The sequence below is a fragment of the Hylobates moloch genome, unplaced genomic scaffold, assembly GCF_009828535.3.
Source record: "Hylobates moloch isolate HMO894 unplaced genomic scaffold, HMol_V3 SCAFFOLD_1, whole genome shotgun sequence".
Taxonomy (NCBI): Eukaryota; Metazoa; Chordata; class Mammalia; order Primates; family Hylobatidae; genus Hylobates; species Hylobates moloch.
Window position 1 is genome coordinate 84796535 of NW_026652276.1, and position 25235 is coordinate 84821769.

Sequence of the window (25235 nt, forward strand, 5' to 3'; positions counted from 1 at the left end):
ATACAAGAAATATTAAACTGCTTAGGTTGACTTTTAAGATACGAGGTGCGTCTTCTTTCAAACTCTTTTCCATGTCCTCTTTTGCTCCTGACAGTAGCCCAACTAGACTGCCTGCTGGTCCAGTCAATCTCTTTCTGCATAATAAACTACCCCAAACTTGATGGCATAAAACGACAACCATTTTATTGTGCTCACAGTTTAGTGAGTCAGGGATTTGGAACATGCACAGCAAGGACAGCTTGTCTCTGTTCCACAATGTCTGGGGCCTCAGCTGGGAATTCTTGAAGGTTGGGGGCTGGAATCATCCAAAGGCTCATTCACTCGCATGTCTGGCGGTTGATGCTGGCTGTTGGCTGGGAGCTCAGCTGGGGCTGTCAGCTGAAACACCTACATGTGGTCTCTCTGCATGGGCTATTTTGAGCTTCCTCAGAGCATGGCGGCTGGGTTCCAAGAGCAAGTGTCTCAAAAGACAGGAAGTGGAAGCTTCCAGTTTCTTAAGGTCTGGTTCTGGAAGCTGTTACAGTGTCACTTCCACCATATTCTGTTGGTCAAGCTGTCACAGAGCCCCGTTAAAGAGAAGGAGATATAGATCCCACCTCTTGATGAGAAGAGAGCCAAAGAATTTGGGGGCCATTTTTAAATAATCAAAGCTATACTTTATTCAGATTTCCTTAGTTTTCCCCAGTGTCCTTTTTCAGTTACAGGATCTCACCCAGGTTACATTACATTGAGTTGTTATGTCCCCTAGGGTTCCTCTTGGCTGTGATAATTTCTCAAACTCTCCTTGTTTTTGAAAACCATGACAGTTTTAAGAATGCTGCTCTGGTATTTTATAGAATGGGGTGGTGGGGGTATATTTTTAAATGGCCACATCCTACTATTCACCAGACTTCTCTGTCTTTCTGAGTCTCTCTGTCGGCTGCTCTCTGTCTCCACTCCCCACCCCCTCCCCAGTTCAAACTCCATCTCTTTCTCCATGCAGTCTTTGTCATGTCTCATCCTCTGGCTAAAATCAGTTTTTCTGTCTTCTGTATTCCCATAATGTTACTGTTTGTAATTCTTCTGTGGTCATTTTTCAGTGTTTTTCTTTCTTGGTAGATTATAAACTCTTCGAAGGTAAGAACCATGTCTTGCTTACCTTTGCATATCTCATAGCAGGTAGGTTTTTTGAACGGAACATTCAATATCAAACTGAGTCTCACATCTGACACCCAGTTGGGTTGGGACTTAACAGTGGTCAAATAGAAAATATAATGAGAAAATTTAAAACATTCCTTAAAAACATCGTTTCTGATGTTGTATTTTAAGACTTTTGAAATGGACTCTCTGTTGTAGAGTAAAATGTCTAATTTTTTTCTCCCTTAGCCATAAAATTAAAAGCGATTAGCTTTTTTTGATGTTATCAACATCTTCCTGCTCAGGTCAATCTCTGATAGGCATGTCCTAGTGTTTTTTTGTGAACTTTAGATCTCAGTCCATTACTGGATCAGTTTAGGGAGTCACACCCAAGACTAGAAATAAAAGGAAATTGAAGTTTTGAATAAAGCTTGTGAATTGCAAGGGTAATAATTGTTTCATTAAATTTGTGTTTCAGTTTTATATGCATGTGTATAATAAGTTCAAATGTAAAATAGGTATTAAAAATTTTTGAAAGATACTCTCCTGTGCAACCTCATTCTAAACTGTTGATGTTCTGGTTCATTTCTTTGGCTTTTTCTGTTTTAGCTTATTTCTTCTGGTTTCCTTTCTGAGGGCTTATATACATACATATCGATTCTGGGGACCATACACACATGTTCCTTTAATCTTTACCTATCCAGCCTCTTTTTATAATAAACCTCAGTTTCCCAGAATAGCATATGTTGTGTTTTCTCTTCTCCTCTGGAGACTTTATACCTACTCTCCTGCCCTCAAGAGGCCAGGAGGCAGAATTAGCTTATTCTTTTCTTTTTTTCTTTTATGTTTTTATTGAAGTGTAGAATCCATACAGTGAAGTGTACAAATCTAAAGTATACAGCTCAATAAATTTTTGCATCTGTATTTATCCCTGTAAGTATCATTGCAGATGAAGATGTAGAAACAGTTTCATCAATCCAGAGGAGGTCAGTTTATTCTTAAATTGTTTCTGGAACAAGGTGGTGGTGTGAGTAAATTAGTAGATTCTCTCTGATTCATTCATATGGCATATGTAGGTTATAATGTTTAGTTTTGAAGGTCGCAAAGGTCTGAAGCAACTGAGTTAGGAAGTGTTAAAACAGGGAGATGGGATGTTGAATGTGAGCTTTGGCAGAATTAAATGGGATGAGCTTGAGTGGGCCAAGGGGAAAAGCAAAGAGGAGTCATTTCATGAAGAATTCAGGAGAAGCAAGGTTTATTTGAATTTCAGAAGGGAAAACATTAAACTTAGTTTGCCACTGCTGCTGTAACAAATCATGACAAATTTAGTATCTTGAAACAGCACAAATTTACTTTCTTCCAGTTTTGGAGGCTCTCAGGGGAGAATCCACTTCCTTTGGCTTGTGGCTCTTCCTCCATCTTCAAAGCACATTCTTTCCATCTCTGTTTCCATCGTCACACTGCCTTCTCCTCTCTGAAGTTAAATCTCCTTGTCTCTTTCTTAAAAGGACATTTGTGATTATATTTAGGGCCTACCCGGATAATCCAGGATAATCGCCTCATCTCAAAACTCTTAATTTAATCACATCTGCAAAGTCCCTTTGTCACATAAGATAACATTCACAGGTTCTGGGGATTAGGGCAGGGATACTTGGTTTTGTTTTTCGAGGATCTTTCTTCGTAAAGGGAAGATCTGCTATATATTTCCTGCTAGTTCATTCTCCTTTTTAATGCTAGATTAGTTTTTCTAACACAGCACATTGTACATTGTATTTCTTTGCTCAAACATCTTTGGTGACTCCCCATTGGCTAATACAACTAATAGGGCCTAGACTGACATTCAGATGGCTATTTAACCCAAAGTCACATTTCAAGTTTTTCTCCTCCTCTTTCATCATGGATGCAGCAGCATGCGTTTTCTCATTGTTGTCTCCATGACCGGCTTGTCTTTGCTTGCTCTGACTCTACCTCCTGCCTGTGGGGTCCTTGCCCTCCCTTCCAGAGCCTTCCCAGCAGCATTCCCCTCACCATCTGTATTAGCTTCCTAGGGCTGCCATAAGAAATTACCACAAACAACAGCAATGTATCTCCCAAAGTTGTGGAGGCCCGAGGTCTGAAATCAGGGTGCCAGTAGAGTTATGCTCTAACTGATGGCTTTAGGGGAGACTTTTTCCTGGCTCCTTTCAGCTTCTGATATCTCCAGGTGTTTCCTGGTTTGTGGCAGCATGACTCCAATGTGTACCTTCATCTTCACATGACCTTCTCTCTGTGCCTCTCCATGCGTCTCTCATAAAGAAGCTTGTCATTGGAGTTAAGTACCACCTACAGAATCCAGGATGATCTCATCTCAAGATCCTTAAGTTATTTACATTTGCGAAGACCCTTTTCCCAAATAAGGTCACACTCACAGGTTCCAAGGTTAGAACGCAGACAAATTGATTGGCAGGCTACTGTTCAACCCACTACACTACCTCAGTCAGCAGTCATAACTTATTTCTGTGACCTCTTCACATGACTGGCATACCTACACAACTTATTGGGACCCCATCATCTCTATCTTACTATTTTTGGATAATTCTCATATCTTTCACTAAACCGTAAGTCCTTGTCTTAGTCCATTTGTGCTGCTGTAACTAAATCCCTTAGTCTGGGTAATTTATAAACAATAGACACTTATTGCTTGCAGTTCTGGAAGTTCCAGGATCAAGGTGTGGGCAGGATTTGGTGTCTGGTGATGGCTCACTCTGCTTCAAAGATGGCACCTTCTTGCTGTGTTCTCACATGGTGGAAGGGGGGGCCCAGGGAGCTCTCTTTTTTATAAGAGCATGAATCTCCCTAATGACTTAAACACCCACCAAAGGCTCCCCCCCTCTTAATACTATCTCATTGGGTATTAGGTTCCAATGTATGAATTCTTGCGGGGACACCAACATTCAGACCACAGCAGCCCTTGAGGTCAAAAGGGTTTCTTTTGCTCTGAAACCCTCAATTCCTAGCAGGGTGCCTAGCTCTGTGGTGCTTCAGAAACAGCATCTATCAGATGATCAACTTTTTTTTTTTTTAAAATAAAATGAAAAGTGTCAAGCAAAAATCCTGGTGTGATTATCAGAATTTTATTTTGAAATATCACAGGTGATTTTTCTCATCGCAAGTTTTTTTTGTTTGTTTGTTTGTTAATTTCTGGTACTTTACTTTTGGTGTGGAGTAACTAACCACTTTTGATTCCCTGGAACCTTAAGTGAGTAGGCAGCAGAGCTGATGGTGGAGTAGCCAAGCCGAGAAAGGCCTCTGGAGGGAAGAGCAAACCCAGTGGGGACAGGGTGGGTTTGGAGATCTGCCAGATACAGCTTGGAAGGCTTGGGGGCAGAGCTGTCACTGTTACTTGGGAATTTGTCTTACCTGGGCTCTTGGCAGTCTTGATCTTCACTGGAATCCTTTCCAGTGGGTTTTACAAAGCTGGAAGACACTCTTGTGAGCACTTGAGCTTGATCTCCCACAGCACAGTTGGAGGGCCATGCCGAGGGCGGCCCCCAGCCTTGCTTTCCATAAGGAGATGATGGTTTCACAATGTCTTCTGCATGACAGGGCCTCCTTTGCCTGCCCTGTAAGCACAGCTGCTCTTTGAAGCTTACCAGTGAGCATGGGTCTTAGGCTGTTTTCCCAATTATTCTCTTTTCTTTATTTGGCTTAATTTCAAGATTATCTGCGAATAGCTCCTTTTTTCTTTTTCGTCTTTGAATGGATGCTGGCAGTCTAACCCCATTAAAGTTTAAGTAGTGCTCTCATGTTTTTTGTATTAAGCATTTGAAGGTGACTGATTTTCAGCCTTTGGTATGTTCAGGCTCATATTCAATGGTTATCTTCATTTAGAGTTTTATTATATCCATGAATCCTAATATAACTGCTCAGGTCTGTGCAACATAACCATTATTTACAGTGCCAGTATTCTATTGCAGGGTTGGCCTAGAAGGTACATGTTAATCCTTTCCCATGATATCATGGGAGAAAAGAAAGGCTGGAAAAGAATCGAGAGACTGTGACATAATGGGTAAGAATGGCCTATGGTGTCAGGCAAGTGTGGGTTTAAATCTCATTCTGTCACATCCCAGCTTTGTGACATTAAGGAAGTTACTTTTCCTCTCTGAGCTTCCGTTTTATCACCTGTGTAGTGGAGATGATAATTGCTATTATGTCATTATGTGTGTTGGGAGGATTAAGTGTGGTAATATGGATGCAAATCTCCGTCACAGTGGTGTCTGGTACCTTGGAAGTGTTCAAAAAACTGTGGCTGCTATTATTACTCATTTTTTAGGGAAAACCAAGGCACTAGTGATAATTATGGAATGTTTCCAAGTCACCCACAGTAAAAGTCTAACTTGTGGGATTTAGAAAACGGACCATTAGTGTGTTGAGTAATGCAGTATTGAATATGTCAGTTACTACAATCTGGCTCTGTGGTATTTATTTGGTTAGTTTGCAGAAAGATAGACAAATGACATGAATAAAAGCACACTTACTGACTTTCTTACTGATCTGAAGCATTTATCGTGCTAGCTGTTTAAAGCTATACTTCCTCTAAGTTCAAGGCCTTTACCTCCAAACTCAATGGGAGGATAGAATTTAGAGTATGGTTTAATTATTAGTGTTAAATTTGTATTCTTAAGAATAATTTTGTGACTGTTAAAGTCTGAGAGGTTTATTCTGTATCACATGGCTTTTATAATAGAGATGTGATTAAATACATTGTTCTTTGTACTAGGAAACCTAGAATCTGTATACTGCCTCGCTGGTTTTCAGATGAAAGAAAAAAAATCATAGTAGATGAACCTTAGAACAGTCCCCTGCCCAGAGTTAATATTTTAGATTAAAATTACGTTCCTTAAATTCCTCTGTGTAGCAGATTATTTCTGAAATTTTCAGGGGGTGGGGGAAGCAGGAACATAAAATGCTAGAAATTGAGTAAATTGCATCATCTTTGAACCTTAAATATTGATGTTGTAACTGGATGTTGAAGACTTTGCCAGAGTTCATTGGTTCATGAGCTGAAGAGTTCCTTATGCAGGGTCGTGTGTTCATGCATGGAGGAAATCTAAGATTTGGAGTCTGACAGTGGGAGATACAGGGCTGGATGCATGAAAGAACTTCCATGTGGAGTTTTCTGCCTGAATGTAAACTCTGAGGGCAGGAACCTGATTGCATTTGATGTCATACCTCCAGTGCCTAAATCAGTGCCTGGCTCATTGTAGGTGCTCAGTACCTCCTGGTCGAGTGCATGAATGAATATAGGAAGGAAAGGCAGTGAACTTGCTGCAGTTCAGAACACTTTCTGTACTCTGTACTTTATGCAGTTTATTTCTGGCTTGGCCTTTGTTAAGGGTCAGGAAGTTGGTTGGAAGAGAGATCCATCCACATGTTAGAACATCAGCTTGTGCCAGCACTGTGCCAGTCCTGGAGATGATATGGTATAAAGACCTTTTCCAAGGTCTTCTTCAGTATTGGACTGTTGGGGGTTCTACTTTTTCTTTTGACAGTGATTGTAACAAGGGGTGTTTCCCTAGAATTACTCCCCCTAAGGTAGCAGAGTGATCCTTGAGTTCAGGGGATTGGATTAATTGTTGATTTTTTTTTTTTTTTTTTGAGATGGCGTCTCACTGTGTTGCCCAGGCTGGAGTGCAGTGATGCGATCTGGGCTCACTTCAAGCTCTGCCTCCCGGGTTCACGCCATTCTCATGCCTCAGCCTCCCAAGTAGCTGGTACTACAGGTGCCTGCCACAACACCCAGCTAATTTTTAAAAAATATTTTTCATACAGATGGGGTTTCACTGTGTTAGCCAGGATGGTCTCGATTTCCTGACCTCATGATCTGCCCGTCTCAGCCTCCCAAAGCGCTGGGATTACAGGTGTTAGCCACCGTGCCCAGCCAATTTTCTTTTTTTATGAAGAGATGGGGTCTTGCCATGTTGTCCAGGCTGGAATGCAGTGGCTATTCACAGGCAAGATCATGGTACACTATAGCCTCCAACCTTGAACTCTTGGGCTCAAGCAATCCTTTTGCCTTAGCCTTCCTAATAGCTGGCTCTACAAGTGTGTGCTGCTGCACCCAGCTCTGGGTGGATCTTTAACCGTAAATTTAAGTCAGTCCTGACAATTTTGGTTTGTTTTATTGTCCTTGAGAAGCAGCTAGGTAAATGCGGTCGTTAAAATACATGTCTAAGCAGTCTTAGTGGCCTTCTTGGGCTTCCTTTTGCTCCTCCCAAGTTAGAAGTCAGGGCAAGTCTTCCCCCCTGCTTCATCCTATCCCCTTATAACTTCAGATAAAATAATGACTATAAGGATTTGAAATCCCTATGATTGTCGGAGGAGAAGGGTTGAGAGTGAGTGGGTCTTATTTTCCTCCCTACCTTCCTATTATGTCAGTTTTGAGCCTGTGTATTCTATAGTTTTTTTTTTTTTTTCTCAGCATCAAACTGAAATCTTATTTATATCTTTTTCAACTTTAATATCCCCACTTTTTGATCTTTGGGGATTAGAAGCCAAGTATGGACAAGAGGAGAGTGGCCAGGGCATTGAGTAAGCATGTATGTACATTTCATCATTTTTGCCATACCTGGTGGGTTGTGCTGAATTTCTTGGGCAAAAGGCCTGAAGTTCTGTTACCACCAGGGGAACAGGAATTGTGGTTGCTGTCGGGATCACAGCCAGGAGGCTATTTATAGTCTGTAGTGAGTGGCTGTGAGCCCACCATGGTTCTGAATATGCCTCCTGCCTTAAAGTTCCCAGTGTTCTTGAAGTGGACCCTGCCCTTGCTGGCCAGACAGTAGTTAATGATAAAGTGGACGGCTGCAGGATGTGGCGCGTGATGGCCTTGGCAGCTCACCGCCTGCAGGTGCTTGTGCTTTGGCTGACCTGAACCCAGCCGGAGAGCAGGTGCTCCCTGCCCCCATGCTGGCTTCCTGGCCTTTCTCTGAGCTGGCTTCACTGACATGGAGCTGATGGACCACTCGCTAACCAGAGTCCACTTTCTTTATTCCACATGTGCCATGTCAGGTTAAGATTTATAACAGGTCATGAATTTAGCTTCCTCATCTCTCTGAGTTCACGTCAAATATCTAGATTTGCCTTGCAAAAATGGCCAAGATCAGGTGACACTTTGCACTTTTAGCTCACATTAAGGTATATGGACTAGAAGGAAAAGGTGAAAAAGTAAGTTCTCACAAGAAATAACCAAGAAAGGAAAACTTTTTTCTTGCCTTCATAGCAATGTATGATATGCGTATTTATGTTGATTCCTGGATGCTCTAATGGTAGAGTGATAATTTATGTGTTCGTTTGCGTTTGCAGGTGATGGAAAACTCCAACTCAGACGAGCCTTAATAAGATGAACATGGAATGGCTGCCATTCTATGGAGTCCAGGGTAAAACAGGTTTTAGATCTGGGTTGACTCAGGGCTCAACAGTGTCCCTAGAGCCCTATTATTTCCCCTCCACCTCTTCTTTTGTCAGTTCCATTCTCAGCAGGTTCTCGTTTCGTGGTAGGAAAATGGCTATGGCATATCCTACATTCAAGTATAATGAGAAAATCACACTTTCTTTTCTAGTAGTTCCTGTAAAATCCCGAGTCACTCTGATTGGGTGGGCTCAGGTCACGTCACACCCTAGAATCCAGTGCAGTGTGACGATTGGTTTCCAGCCACACCTCAGCATGCAGAATAGGAGGGGGTGTATCCCAGACCCAGTTCAGGAGTTGTTGCTGAGAAGGAGAGGGGGAGGAACTGAGGAAGGACAGAGTTTCTACAGATGATTCCATGAAGCACATATTGGGGACTTTCATTCTCATAAAAGAGCACTGTTCTTGGGACCTCATACAGTGTTGCTTGGTTCTCAAAAAGTGCTAAGTTCTTGTGTGGTTTCTGGGTAAGTCTGGCATCCCCCAGAAGCAGGGAGCCAGTGATTTTCCTGATGCCCTTGGGATGTTCACTGCAGGGTATTAGATTACAGTAGGTCATAGTGGATGCCATGCCTGGTAGTTGTATGGTGTGACATTAGATCAGTTAGCTTTCCCTGTATGCCATTACATCAAAGAGTGTCGCTGGACAGCTATTCTCAACATATGTTTTGTTTGTCTCTGAAAACACGTGTTCCATTTCTCCCTGGGCCACTCAGATTCATTTTGGGTGACTGTCTTGTCAGCCTGGGGCTGGGGAGAGGGGAGGACAGGCTTCGTTTTGGCAGTGCTTCAAGCTTGGAGCAGCATCCTGCAGCCAGCACCATAAGCTGTATAATTTGTCCATGGAGGCCTATGCATTATAGAAATGAAAATTCCTTCTCTGACAGCATTCATTGCTTAGCATGCAGCAATTTGGCTGTCAGAAACAGCTGGCCCTGCAGGGTGGGACAATAGAAAGGCGAGACCCGAGAGAGGCCAGTGCTTACTCAAGTCTCCCACTGTGAGAGGATCAGGTTACTGAGACTGTCATTAACAACAGACTGCAAGGGGCTCTGGGCACAGCTTCCAGTGAGCAGGAGCCTGTGGCTCAGACAGTTAGTGATTTTCCCCTGTTTTGCTGAATGGAACAAAAATAAATAAATTAAAAATAAACCATTAACCTTTGCTGACACTCAGATGTTCAGTTCTGATTGTGTCTTCTACTGGGTGATGAGCATTTCTGGGGAAGTAAATCCCTTCTAACCTAAGTATAGTTATTGGTGCATTGCAGAAAACTCAGAAAGGAGTGGGGCTGAGGGGCAGGATGGATTACTTGACACCTGCATGTTGGAGTGCTGTAATTTTTAGGTTCTACTTACCTAGAAACAATGCTGAAAGGACCAGGATTGGAGACCTTATGAGGCAGGTTTAAACATGAAGTAGAAATGGGGTTGTGCGTTCTCCCCAGATATACATACTTGGAAGAGCCATGCAGCAAGCAGAGGAAAGGAACAGAGGAGCTGTGTGGCTTGACCCTCCTCGGAATCTGCAGTGTGGCTGGCTCTGTGTGCTTCCTGTATTGATTCCATGACTCACGGAGCATGAGCTAAGCAGAAAGCACACTTAAACTACAGAGGAGACAGCTGTCTGTTACAGGAGGACATATTTTCTGGGTTTAATGGCGCCACATTTTTCCTAATAGTTTGTACACTGGAGAAGTACTTACTAGTAATGTCTGCTAAAGGGTCTTTATTGTTTTTTCCTTTTTGAAAAAAAAAGACATTCTTTAAAAAAATCACCTAAATATTATTCTTGACTTTTATTTCACAACAGGACTTCCCATCTAGGAAAACAGTACCAATATTTTGTTTTTCTTTGTACAATAAGCAACTTGTCACCATGGGTTGTTTTTTTTTCCCCACCTCTTGATAGCAAGGGTCTATCGGAAGTTTAAAGCAATGCAGCGGGAAGTACCTTGCCTTTTTGAAGCGAATAGCGTTTCAGAGATATTGGGCGGCTCAAGGTTAGTTCTCCTGTTGGAATTCATTTGTTGTTCAGTGTGGCTGGAACTGTACTTTCTCCTGCTCTCCCTCTAAATCTGTTTCGCTTTTACATGATAGAGGCTGAAGTTCCCAGATGTTGTTTGGATTAAAGAGTGTGTGTGGGGAGGGGGGAAAAAGCTTTCTTGATGATAATAACAGAGTCAGACTGGCTGGTTCTGTACTGACAGGAAAATGGAGAGATAAAAACTCCATTAATGGTGTGTGCATTGCCTAAGTAGCCAATAAAACAATGCTGTCCTCACTGGAAGCCGGTCCCAGACTGGCAACGCTTCGTGCCAACTGCAGGAGACAACAGCTGCAAAGAGGGGCAGAGAATTTGAGTCAAGAGTCCACGTTCAATGACTGGCTTGGGGGGCAGTTCTTTTGTTCTCTACCTCCTCCTCTCCTCCTCCTCCTCCTTCTCCTCCTACTTTTGCCCATTTTCCTTGATGAGCCCCTCTTAATGCTCACTGTTCCAGAAATTGAACCACGTCTGATTAAAACTTAATGGTTACTCACAGAATGAAGTTGGCTGGTAGTTTCCAAGCCTGTTTGTCTGGGTTCCTTTGAGTTTGTGACAATAGAAATTGTTATTTTGTATAAAATGTATCTAAGGGTTACAGTCCTTAAAGTTTGACAGAACAGTCACTTATCACAGATGTACTGCTCTATTTTCCCTCAAATATCTTTAAATTTCCATGCTCGAAATTAAATTAAAAAATTTAAAACAGTTTTTTTAAAAAAAGCATCTCATTTTAGAAGATAATGGAAAATGGCAAAGGCTTGCTTTAGTCAGCTTTCATTCTATATGTACTTCCTGAACCCGTTCTCTGAGTGAAGCTCTCTTCTGTGACTGTGGGCCGGGTAAGGCTGTGTGCAGACCTGACTTTGGAAACTTACTGTCTCATGGTCAGGTAAATCTTTTGATCTCCAAAGGGAAAGAAAGACATGCTGTTTGAGTGGTTTAGAAAAGCATCCCTGTAAATTCAAGAGAGATGAGCTGATTACCTAGGTCTGCCTCTGTTACACGTGAGTGTAAAATTTAAATTACTTTGACTTTTATTCATAGTATACATGGGGAAGGGAAAAGATATTTGAGTGTTTATCTTTGTGCCACATCCTGTGCTACGAACTTTATATATATTAGGAAGTAGGTATCTGTAGCCTCATTTTACAGGCGAAAGAAACGTAAATCTTAAGGAGCTCATTTACTCAAGGCTGCAAAGTCTGTTCTTCTGTTCATGGTTGCAGATGTAATGAAGCACAGGATATGAACCAATTCATCTGGTATTTATTCCTCCTAATTACAGTAGACATCTAGAAGAGGAGATGGAGTGTTCTTTATCTAGGCCCTTCAGAATGCTGGTGTTATGGGGTAAGGGCACACACTACTTTTAAATTCTGGAAGCCTTGTACATCCTGGAAGGCTTCATAGAGGAGGAGAGACATTCATTTATCTTGCAGCACACCCCCTTGAGTGTGCTCACTGTGTCAGGCACCCCGGTAGGGACTGGGGACTCAGTGCTAAAGAAGACAAAGTCCTCTGTTGTCAGAAGGTGGTGATGATTTCCTGGTTGGCAAAGCCATGGGAGGGGAGAACAAGGGTGGGTATCCAAGCACCCTGGAGGAGATGAATCTAGAGAAAAGTACCTGGCGAAGAGCTCAGCTAGGAGTGACGCTTGTCCAGGTTTCCTTCCTGAAATGGAGGACTTTGTGTGCAGATATAAGGTGGTGGATAAAATGTGTAGGGAGGAGCAATAAGGAATGCTTTTAGGTACAACCTGTGTTTCCTTTTTGGAAACCCCATGTGGATTGTGAGCTGTCTCAAGGTTCTTGGCTGCGGACCTCTCACTCTCAGGCCACACCAAGTGGCCAGTGGCCACAGTATCTCAAGCCTGGCTTCTTCTCTCATCACTAAAGATGGCAAAGTAAGGTCATGGGCAAACCTTGTTCTTACAGATAAAGCCTTTATGTTAGGCATTTCCAAAAAAAGTATTTGCCTCTTCTGACACAGTTTTAATTTACACGGCAAAGTAGGGAGCCTGCTCTGTGGAAATATGACTCCCCATGATGAATGTTAGATATTGAATGGCCTTTGACATGTCATGCATGCATTACTGTGCCAGCTTGTCTTTTTCTAAATGTCAGGTCGTCACTGTTAATTTTATATGTTTAAAAGATTTGGGTGAATTCCAGGTATAACACTTTGGTTTTCATTTTTACATTTCATAGTAGTTGAAAGGCTCCATGGTATTCCTGATAGATGCTTGTCTGCGTCCATATTGATGAAGAACAGTAGAGTATATTAAATTAAAGGGTTGTTGGCTGGTTGTTTGGCGGTGACTTGCTTTCTGTTCACTAGAGGATGCTTGGAGGATGTAATCTGCATACTGGTTATCAATGTGAAGGTTTCCCTTTGTTCTGTCAATAAACCCTACTGGTTAACAGATCCTTGTTTTTAACCACTGGTTTTCAGCCCTGCTGTGGGGCAGAGCTACGCTGCAGTCCATTGTGAGTATTGCTAAGTAATTTATTATTCATTATTGAGGTAAAGAAATTTTGACATACGTTGGAGCTGATTCAGCACAATACTCTCCCATGTGTTCCATTGTGTCTTTCAGAGTGAAAAAAAATGGAACTCAAAGGCAAGTCAAAGAACTGTATGTTTTAGTTAGTAAAATATATTATTAAGAAAAAGAAAAAGTGTTAAGAAAAGGAAAGAAATGAGTATCACAAAAGTCAGCATTATGGTTATAAGAGCATCAATAATATTAATAACTTACCCTTTAATGGTGCTTATATCATGTTCTGTTGTGAGTGCTTTACATATATTAACTCATTTAATTCTTAGGATAATTCTGTGAGGCAGGTATAATTTTTAATCGAAATTTTTCAGATGAAGGGAATGAGGCACATTAAGTTAGCTCCTGAGGCCTTAAAGGTAGCGCGTGGCAGGACCACAGTTCTAACTGGCTCAGTTCTGGGTTTTAACCACAGTGTAGGGGAGGAAGGGGGCATAGTGGTTGAGGACACATGGGATGTGGTGGGATGTGGAGCGCTGGCAGTTTCCTAAAAAGGAAACATCAGGACCCTCACTAAAGGTTTTAGTTGCATTTTTAGTCCATATGGATTGTTTTAGTCCATTTGGGCTACTATGACAAAATTCCAGAGGCTATGTAGCTTATAAAGACCCGACGTTTATTTCACACAGTTCTGGAGGCTGGGAAGCCCAAGATCAAAGCACTGGCAGATTCAGTGTCTGGCAAGGGCTTCTTAGGTCATAGTTGGCATTTTCTTGCTCTGTCTTCACATGGTGGAAGGGATAAGGTAGCTATCTGGGGTCTCTCTTTTAAGGGGACTAAATCCACAGGGGCGCTCATCCCATGAGGCCCTGCTATCATGATTTAATCACCTCCAAAAGCCTCACTTCCTAATGTCATCCCATTGGTGATAAGGTTACAACATATGAATTTGAGAGGATACAAACATTTAGACCATAGCATGGATTGAATATATATAGTCATATACTATATGTTTTTATATATGTATATATGAATACATTTATTTATTTGATATACATCTGCATGAATTCATACTGTATTTGAGAAATGGCAGTATAAATGGCCCATGTGTGTGTGATATATATAGCTCTCTATTCTTGCTGTTTGATGTATTAATACAATAAACCCCACAGTTGGGACCTACGCATCTACCTCTAGAGAAAGAGCATATTCACATATGGAAGCTTTTTTCAACCCTGGAATGCCCCTACTTCTGCGGAGCATTCACATTTATTTGCCTCTTAAAAAAAAAATTACCAGGCTGGGCATGGTGGCTCACGCCTATAATCCTAGCATTTTGGGAGGCCGAGGCAGGCAGATCACCTAAGGTCAGGGGATCGAGACCATCCTCGCTAACACAGTGAAACCCCGTCTCTACTAAAAATACAAAAAATTAGCCGGGCATGGTGGCATGCGCCTGTAATCCCAGCTACTCAGGAGGCTGAGGCAGGAGAATCGCTTGAACTCAGGAGGCAGAGGTTGCAGTGAGCCGAGGTCATGCCACTGCACTCCAGCCTGGGCAACAGGCGATTTTAAATTTAATCCAAAATTATACTTAAAAGAGAATAGCTTCTAGACATGTATGTGACCTGCCCTTTGTATGTCCAAAGTATTATTAAAAAACTGGAAGGATACCTCATGGTTGTGTTAAACCAGTCTAAATTTGGTTAGAAGTTCTAAGAGACTCAGTTGAATTCATGCTAGTATGTGTTGTCTTAAGCCTGAGTGCACAGCAGTGCTGGCAGAACCAACAAAAGTGCTGCGCATGAAACAACTAAAATGGATTTTTAAAAAAGCTGTTATCTAAGAGTTACCTCCACCAATACTTAATGCATTCAAAATTAAAACTAACAGGAGCTAGCCTTTTCCTTCCTGACAGTTTTAGAAAATAAGCCATTCTAAAACTTACAGAAGATTATCATTTCCCTCTTGGATTTGAAAGTAAAAAAACAAAATCAGGTAGACAAATGTTTATGAAATGGACTAAGGTTTAGTGACCCGAAACTCAGTTGAATTTTTCTCGTAATTGTTGACAGTGTGAATGGTAAACAGAGACAATTGCTAACGTTTTATTTCCTTTTTATATGTGTGTTGTACTTTCATGTCCTGTCATATTGAAGCAATCCTGAAAGTATTAACTGTTTCTTACCATGTCTGTCTCAGTGATACTCAACTCCCAGCTGCTCATTTGAGTCACCTGGAGAGTTGGGACAATGGCCATCCTCCATTTCCACCAGAGAGCACTCTTCAGGCACTTTTAATGTACAGCCAAGGGTGAGAACAACTGGGCTCATTTAGTCCTTTAACCCTGGGGTTTTGGGTAATGCTTGTCTGCCCTTCCTCTTCAGTCCACAGAGCTCAAGTATATGCTGGACATCAGGGATGCAAAGATACAGGAAGCCAACCTGTGCAGTATGGAGACGAGTTTGTTAACTTATTGGTCTCTGGAGGAACTTTTACTGAGAGAATTCAGCTGGCTGTAGTATCACCTCTACCTGAGGAAGGATAGGGCTGACAATTTGCTAGTCTCTAGCTCTTCTTGAATTGCTTTTGAAAGGTAGAAATGTGTGACCAAAGGCTGATATATGTGTGTGTTTATACACACATATTCCTTTCATTGTTGCTTGGATAAATAGAGCACATTTGAAATGAGAATGGTGTTAAAATGTCTATGAAGAATTAATTTCACATTAGAAATTCTGGCCCAAATTCTGGGAATTTGGGTTAGTGATGATAAATATAGATTGTTCGTATTAATTGTCGGGTAAGTTGCTTCTTAAGAGTTGCAGTATCACAAATGATCAGAAAGCTGATGGTTCAACCTGTGCTTATGTAAATTAATCACAGGTGTGGAATCTTGAGGCTTGTGAAGAAAAGACTCCTAACACAGTCAAATTCAGGCATGTTTTATGTTGTAGAATTAATCTATTAAAAAATGAATCCTGATGCAAAGCTATATGTTCTAATTAATAGTAACCCAAATCAAGAGGCTAAAATTCCATTAGTGGACTGAATGCTGAGTGACACTTGAGGAGAGTAAAGTATAGAAAATGTCTCTGTTTTGTGGTTACTCATATAAAAGGTCTTGCATTAAAGAGTCCAGAGATTTATGTATCATAGACAAGGTCGTCTTGATAATAGCACATAATTCTGGGAGCAGACCCATCCCCATCTTCCCACCCCATATCACTCCTACTCCAAAGCATCACTGGAATCCCAAAGAGGATTCCAGGTAGGCTGGGTTCAGTCCTGACTCTTGGCTTGCCATCATCCTTTCTCATTTTTGTCTTTCCTGTTATTTTCTTCTGATACCTCATGTGTCCTTTGGTAGAGCTGTTTCATTTTAATTATCTGCCATTTACTAATGTTAGTCTGAAGTTGGCGGTGATTTGCAGTTTCCAGTAGTAGTTCTCATCTGATTGGGGGGTGGTGTCTGCCTGTTTTATAGTTGGGACACAGGCAGAGAGTAATGTGCTTAAGATACCAGTGCCTGGGAAGTAACATGCCTAGGTTCATTCCTCAAGCTGTGTGATTCCAGAGCTTTTGCTCTTTTCACAAAAATTAACTGGGAGACAAGCTATGTCCAGGTGGTGAAGAGGCACAGCCCAGCATGTACTCGAGGTCTAAGTCGTACAAAAAAGACCTTTCAAACCGATTTTTAAAATAACAGTTTTATTGAGTTAGTTCATATACCAAAAACATTCACCCTTTTATGATGTACTCAACTGACACCACTGTCTAATGGTAGAACATTTTCACCACCCTGACAGAGAAACTATTAGCATGTAAGACTAATTTTAAAGCTAACATTATTGGAGTAGAAGCCGAGGATTGGGCTTTCGTGATCATCCTCTGAACTGAGTGAGGGTAGAAACCAGTTCCTGGCCCAACCCTGCAGTGGGCACAGAGTAGACACCAGTGTTGACTCTCACAGAATTCCTCCAGAACAGTGAATTCTCAACTTTTGAAATTTTAACCCAGTCCCAATTTTGGTAAACTAAAAAATCTCACTTTACTCTGCCCACTTGTTTTATGAAAACAATAGTATTTAAAATTGTTTTCTAAGCACCTATTTATGTTTTTCGATTTTTCTAGGGTAGATCTGCCACCCTCATTATTTTGAGTGGAGAGTCACTGGCATCTCAAGACTTCTGGGTTATTTTCATTGCAGGTTTGCTTGAACACATGAAATGATTCAGTGCAGTCATGAGTTCAAATGACTCACTCATTAAGCGATTTCATGTGTAAAAGTGATCCCAGCCAGCAAATGCTAATAACAGCCATTTATTATTCCTTGGATCTTCCTACTCTTTTCTTTAACATTTGTCTTTGGCCATTGCCTCCTTTCTGTTACCTTTTCGTGCTTATTAAAGTAAATTGAATAACATTATATAGGAATGTGTGTTATTTGTCTTTTCTTCCCAGTGTGATATAAACAGGCTGGGGCTGAGAAAATGGGTAGTGGGGTGGGGAAAAACCTTTAAGAAGGTAAAGGCCAGGTGTGGTGTCTCATTCCTGTAATCCTAGTGCTTTGGGACGCTAAAGTGGGAGAATTGTTTGAGACCAGGAATTCAAGGCTACAGTGAGTTATGTTTCTGCCACTCCACTCCAACTTGAGCAACAGAGTGAGACCCTGTTTCTAAGACAAAAAATGTAGCAAATGTAATATTGTCATGGTGAGAGGAAGAACACTTCTTTTTCCTACTTTAGCTCCCTCAGTCACCTTGACTGACAACATCTGGAAGCAGGCCAGCCAGTGAGAGCTTAGCCATGGGAATTGTATGGGGGTATGAGTCCAAGTGACCATCTTGGGAATAATTCTCTGGGAAAAAATTACATTTTTTTTTTTTTGGTGAAACAAAGCATCTCTCTTCTTACATTTTATTGATAACAATTTAGTTTCCAGTAATATTACATTGTTAGCATGGTATATAAGTATTGTTCTCAAGATTTGTTTTCTCTCTGTGTGTGTATATAAAATTTAGAAAAAAGATTATGTCCTAAAATGTTAGAGTAGGTAATACTTTGTTTTCAAATGTAAGTCACAAGGAAGCTGTGGTTGAGTATATACACTTAGTTTACACATTGTCTTTTTGTATGAAATCAGAAACATTGGTAGTTCTCTGTGTCTATAACTCAGGGTTTGGGGAAGTTTGTTTTGTTTTTTACTTTGAGTTAAAAGCCATGACAGCACTGAAAATGGGTTCCAGTAGGTCTACCTCCTTTTTTTCCATTAGCATAATTATTTCTTTTTCATTTTTTAAATTGTTCATATTTCTCTTGGATGGTATCTTTTCTGCTTTGAATCCATTATCAGGGTACACCATTTATTATCAACATTTATTAAGGGCCTTTTATTTTATTTTATTTTGAGACGGAGTTTGCTCTTGTCACCTAGGCTGGAGTGCAATGGCATGATCTCGGCTCACTGCAACCTCCGCCTCCTGGGTTCAAGCAATTCTCCTGCCTCAGCCTCCCAAGTAGCTGGGATTACAGGAGCTTGCTACCACACCTGGCTAATTTTTGTATTTTTAGTACAGATGGGGTTTCACCATGTTGGCCAGGCTGGTCTTGAACTCCTGACTTCAGGTGATCCACCTGCTTTGGCCTCCCAGAGTGTTGGGATTACAGGCGTGAGCCACTGCGCCCAGCCTCTTGGCCTATTATTTATATGACTATCCTTGATGTTTCAGAGGTGAAAAATACTACTTACCTTGAGGAGTCCACAGACTCACCAGGGAAATAGTAAAATTTAAAAATTGAAATGCACTTTTAAGGGCCACAATAGTTAAGTTTGGGAACAACAGATGAGGGGGCATGTGTTAATATTTCAGACAGGATGTAGACATGGGGGCTTTGGGAGGTGATGCTGGGGCTGATCCTGAAGCATAGGAGTTTGCCAGATGAAAAAAGACATTTCAGGCAGACAAGTGCAAAGGCAGAAGGTGAACAAGGTCATAGTGTCCTCAGGGAGCTGTAAGATACAATTAGGGTGAGGGTACCTATGAGATGATAACTCCATGATGTTGGAGATGTCTGGGGCCAGATGATGAAAATCAGGAAATCTACACCAGCTAGGAGGGCCATTGATGACTTTAAGCAGAGGAGAGGCACTAGTGAGTGTTACTCAGTGAATGATTTACTACACTGATGGCAGGGATGTAGAGGAGACCATGAAGGAGTCAGTTGGGGCGCTGCTCGGGGGAGAGGTCCTGGGCTGGGATGTAGGCAGCAATGGGGTTTGTAAGGCAAACTTGGTTTCTGGCCTTGTCTACAAGATTCTTCAGTGGTTCCATTGCAGAAGATAGGACATAAAGAAAGATTAGTAGATCTGGGCTGGTGGGTGACATGGACAGGATGCTTTTAGTCTTGGGAACCTGGATGTATTCTTTTGCTCCCTTGAGAGACTGTTCTTGGTAGACCCACTGTTACTCTACTTCTGTTTGTACATTTTCTTACTCAGTTATCCTTCAGTTGGAGAGCAACTGATTGGTGAGCAAATTAAATTAAAAGCAAACCTCAGTCAGACACAGTGGCTCACACCTGTAATCCCAGCACTTTGGGAGGCCGAGGCAGGTGGATCACTTGAGGTCAGGAGTTCGAGACCAGCCTGGCCAACATGGTGAAACCCCATCTCTACTAAAAATACAAAAATTATCTGGGCATGGTGGCGGGTGCCTGTAATCCCAGCTACTCAGGAGGCTGAGGCATAAAAATCTCTTGAGCCCGGGAGGCAGAGGTTGGAGTGAGCCAAGATTGTGCCACTGCACTCTAGCCTGGGCGACAGAGTGGGACTGTCTCAAAAAACAAACAAACAAACAAACAAACAAACAAAAAAACAAACTAATCTCTGAGTTAAGAATGAAACTGCTAAATTAAATAAAAAGTGTTATGTTATTTTTACATTTTTTCTTTAATTAGTGGGTTGGGTGCCATCTCAGTACAGAGGTAGATTGGAAAGCTGTCTTTTTTTTTTGGAAACAGTTTTGCTATTGCTCTGTTACCCAGGCTGGAGTGCGGTGACATAATCTCAGCAGCCTCTGCCTCCCAGGCTCAAGCAAGCCTCCTGCCTCAGCTTCCCAAGTAGCTGGGACTACAGGGACCCACTGCTATGCCCACCTAATTTTTTTTTTTTTTTTGAGACGGAGTCTTGCTCTGTTGCCCAGGCTGGAGTGCAGTGGCGTGATCTCGGCTCACTGCAAGCTCCGCCTCCCAAGTTCAATCGATTCTCTTGCCTCAGTCTCCTGAGTAGCTGGGATTACAGGCATCCACCATCATGCCTGGCTACTTTTTTTTGTATTTTTGTAGAGACAGGGTTTCACCATGTTGGCCAGGCTGGTCTTGAACTCCTGACCTCAGGTGATCCGCCTGCCTGGGCCTCCCAAAATGCTGGGAATACAGGCGTGAGACCCTGCACCTGGCCTTTTGTATTTTTTTGCAGAGATGAGGTTTTGCCATGTTGCCCAGAAAATTCCTGGGCTCAAGCAATCCGCCTACCTCAGCTTCTCAAAGTGCTGGGATTACAGGTGTGAACCACTATGCCTGGCCCAAAAAAGGCATCTTTAATTAAAGAATACCCCTTGCTGTTAGCATAATTCTTGAGGAATCCTGGTAACAATCATGAAAGAAATATCTAAGCAGAATCTTTGAGTGAGAAGGAAACTTAGTGACTTGGGCCACTGCTCTCTCTTTATAGTTAGGATAAAAGGATAACAGAGAAGCGTGAGTGAGAAGGGTTACTGACTTCTGAGTGTCACACAGCAGTGGTGCAGGGGGCATGTCTAGCTCATCAGTTCAGTGTTATCTCCATCGACCTGAATGACTCCCTGCTCAGTCCCATAGAGATGATAGAGCTGAGCTGAAAGACACTAGTGCTCAAGACCACCAAGTCAGCGGTAGACCGAGAGTTGCCTGAATTCTTGACTTTAATCTTATTTTAAATTAACTCACTGTTCATAGGCCAACAAGTATTTGTTGACTAGTTAGTATGGAAGGGATACTACCCTAATTATTATACAATCAAAGATAAATAAGAGGCTATTTTTCTCTTCAAGAAGTGTGCAGGTTAATTTTTCAGATTAACTCATTACAAGACTGGCAAACACTTATACAATTCATGGCTTCTCTGACATAATTATGGGTATGTAGTATATACACACACAAAATCAATGAGAAAATGAGGCCACATAAAACATTGTTCATTTTTCTTTTCTTTTTTCCCCTAACTGCATTGGATTTTGTTTTCTTTTGTTTTTTTGCTTGTTACCTTGTTCTCTCTGCACAATGGGCAAGCAGTTTCTAGACTAGCTTTAGAAATGCCTATATGCTGGTGGGCAAACAATAAATAGAACCAAATAATAAAAAATAATATTGATTGTCTTTTTTTCAGTTTATTCTTGTTCAATCATAAATAGGAAGTGTGATCTGGTGAAAATTTTTCTTAGGTTGGTAATGACATAAATACTTGCAGGAAGGTATTTGGTACTTTCTGCTACTGCTTTGAATTTAAGCCTAGGGTAGAAATTTAGCCATTTAGTGATAGAGAAGTTTCTTTTTCTTAACCAAGTTTATGAGCTTGAAATTATTAATGCTTTTTGTTTTCTTTCTTTCTTTCTTTTTCTTTCTTTTCTTTCTTTCTTGTTCTTTCTTTCTTTTCCTTCCTTCCTTCCTTTCTTCCTTCCTTCCTTTTCCTGCCTTCCTCCGTTCCTTTCCTTTCCTTTCCTTTCCTTTCCTTTCCTTTCCTTTCCTTTCCTTTCCTTTCCTTTCCTTTCCTTTCCTTTCCTTTCCTTTCCTTCTCTCTCTTTTTCTTTCTTTTCTTTCTTTCTTTCTTTTTTTTTTTGACAGGGTCTTACTCTGTCGCCCAGGCTGGAATGCAGTGGTGTGACCATAGCCCACTGCAGCCTCCACCTCCCAGGCTCAAGCAATCCTTCCCCCCTCACCCTCATGAATAGCTGGGACTACAGGTATGTGCCACCCATGCTTGGCTAATTTTTTGGAGATGAAGTCTCACAGTATTGCCCAGGCTGGTCTCCAACTCTTGGGCTTAAGCAATCCTCCTGCCTTGGCCTCCCAAGGTGCTGAGATTACAGGCATGAGCCACTGTGCTCAGCCTGTTTTTTCTATAATTTTAAACTTCATTCACGCCACAAATATTTCAGTAGTCTGGCATGATGCTAGACCAGGCACTGGAGATATAGCAGCACATTGAATCCACAGAGTTCCTACTTTCAAGAGGCTCCTCGTTGAAGTTTTGCTAAATATCTGTCTAGTGAAGGTAAATAGTACAGCCTAGGAGAAACAAAATGCCAGACACTCCATTAGAAAACCAGAAAATCTGGTCCTGGCCTGGTGGGTGGCAGTCTTGCGAACTCTTGTAAAAGCGCCTGAGATCATGAGCTGATGAAAGCCTGTATAGTCTTATGTGTGAGTGTAATCACCAAGGATTACCACATTCCTGCCAGACAACAGTTACAACACGGATGTCTCATGGTAATGAGGAGAGCTGGAGCGCTGCTGCAATGGGGTGTACACACATGAAAGCTGAGCCAAACAGAGAGAAAGGCGATCTAATTACCAGAGAAGTCTGATTCTGTTTAGGGAGTCGTGTGTTGGGGGAATGGAAGAAGTGGCCATTTCCTCCTTTCTTCTCTTCCACTTGTTCTCGATCCCTCTTCACTCAAGATGCTCTGATTCTTCGCTGAGAACCATTTGGAGATGTACATATTAGCTGGAATAAAGCTACTTGGGGTTAGCCTAGGACAGCAGACTGGTTTCATGGAAGACATTTTTTCTACGAATGGAGTAGTGGGGAGGAAGAGGGATGGTTTCAGGATGAAACTGTTTACATCAGATCACCAGGCATTAGTTAGATTCTCATAAGGAGTGTGCAACCTAGATTCCCCACATGTGCAGTTCACAATAGGGTTCGCTCCACTGAGAATCTAATGCCGCCACTGATCTGATGTAATAGGAGGCAGAGCTCAGGCCTAATGCTCACTTGCCAGCCACTTACCTCCTGCTGTGCGGCTGGGTTCCTAATAGGCCATGGACCAGTACCCGTCCACAGCCTGGGGGTTGGGGACCCCTGGCCTAGTGAGTTGTCATGAAACTCATTTCTCACTCAGGAATTGATTTGACTCCATGGAACCACCACAGACCTGTTAACTGGGTGAAGGCTGATGGGACTTGAAAAAAATGAAGGACAATTAGAAAAATAGGGGGAAAGTGTGATGGATCCATTGGATGTCTATACTGAGCTACTAGCTGCTCTAAAAGGCTTATAGAAAGGCCTCCTGTGTAACTGGTAACATCAGTTAACCAGAAAGGCTGTGTTTATTTCCTTCCTAAACTGGTTAATCAAAGATTTCAGTGGGCCTTGCATAGGGAAAGAAATCAGGATAGAAAAGGGAGAGAGCAGGAAAAAAGAAGAGAGAGAGAAAGGAGTGGCTGGGTGTGGTAATCTCTCACTCCCGTAATCTCAGCACTTTGAGAGACTGAGGTGGGCAGATCACTTGAGGTCAGGAGTTCGAGACCAGCCTGGCCAACATGGCAAAACCCCATCTCCACCAAAAATTAGCCAGGCGTGGTGGCATATGCCTGTAATCCCAGATACTCAGGAGGCTGAGGCAGGAGAGTCACTTGAACCTGGGAGGTAGAGATTGCAGTGAGTGGAGATTCTGCCACTGCACTCCAGTCTGGTTGAGAGAGTGAGACTCCGTCTCAAAAAAAAAAAATAAAAAAAAAAAAAAAGAGAAAGGAGTGAGTGATATGGGTTACTTATGAGTGAGGAGTGCATGTGTGTCTGTATTGTGGAATCTGATCTTCTCTGAAGTCACACCTCATATCTGGTGAGAAGTTGACTTAAGGGGGTATTCTATTTTAGTCTGTAGCCTTCCTGTTTGGTGTCTGGATTTCTTCTAAGTCACCACCAGTGGAAGAATGAGTATTGGGATATTAGTCTTTCATGTTCTCTCTTTTCAGGCTTCCTGTGGAGCCCTGTGTAATATTTATTTCAAAGTTACTTATTATTATTTTTTTGACAAGGTCTTGCTCTGTTGCCCAGGCTGGAGTGCAGTGGCGTGAACATGGCTCACTGTAGCCTCAAGCTCCTGGGCTGACGCAGTCCTCCCATCTCAGCCTCCTGAGTAGCTGGGACTACAGGTGTGCACCACCATGCCTGGCTAATTTTTAAATTTTTTGTAGAGATGGGGTCTCCCCATGTTGCCCAGGCTGGTCTCCAACTCCTGGGCTCAAGCAATCCTCCTATCTTGGCCTTCCAGCATGCTGGGATTACAGGCATAAGCCACCGTGCCTGGCCCTAAATTGCTATTTTGATGAGTCAAAATGGTCAAATCTCAGCAACTGCATAGGATTCAACCTAATAATTCAACCCTGGTAATCATCACTTCTGTTCTTATAGCTGCTCCTTAAATATTGAGTTTACAACATTAGCTACCATTTATTAGCATCCACTGAGTGCCACGTACTTCATACGTGGCAGCTCTGCAAGGGAGTCATGATGCCTGTTTTGCCGGAAAAGATTACATGGGCCAGGGCTGAGATCCATCTCAGAACCCTTTGATTCAAGCATGGAACCTTCTTTATGCTACTGTAGCCCACTTACTGCCTTTGTTGCCTCAGGTTTTCTCCTTGATTCCCTTACTTTATATTTCTGGCAGGAGTAAATGAATCTTTGGCTGGACAGATGAAAGGGATTTTGATGGACCACCAAACCACTTCACTTGAGGGTTTCGAGGTTACAGAGTGTAGGCAGATTATCTTTAGAAGTGTAGTCTGGTACTTAATTACACTGTGTAACTAAGTAAACCACAGCGGGCCCTTTTGTCTTAGCCAAATTGTACTTTAAATTCTGGAGGATAAAGGTGCTCTAATATTTCGGCCAAAACATTAGGAAAACCCATCTTTACTGTATTTCCACTTTGGCCTGGTCGTCTTTCTAGGCTGTAAGGCAGACCTGAATCTTTTCCTTAAAACATCTTGGAGATTTTGTTTTTTCTCATGCTCTGCCCTCCTTCCCCAGCTTTTTTTTCTTCATTCTCTAGAAGTCTAACATATTTGATTCCTACTCTG

At 42.0% G+C, this 25235-nt stretch overlaps 1 protein-coding gene across 3 annotated transcripts in view; it reads left to right on the forward strand.

Moving 5' to 3' along the window:
* Positions 1–25235, forward strand: part of ACVR1 (activin A receptor type 1) — a 147433-nt gene that overhangs the window by 32870 nt on the left and 89328 nt on the right. The window contains exon 1 of one of the 3 annotated variants that reach the window (XM_032755660.2): positions 8496–8531. The exons of the other annotated variants lie outside the window; for them this stretch is intronic. The gene's annotated coding sequence lies outside the window, so the exon portion shown is untranslated. Of the gene's footprint in view, positions 1–8495; positions 8532–25235 lie in introns of those variants that run through there. 3 annotated transcript variants of the gene reach the window in all.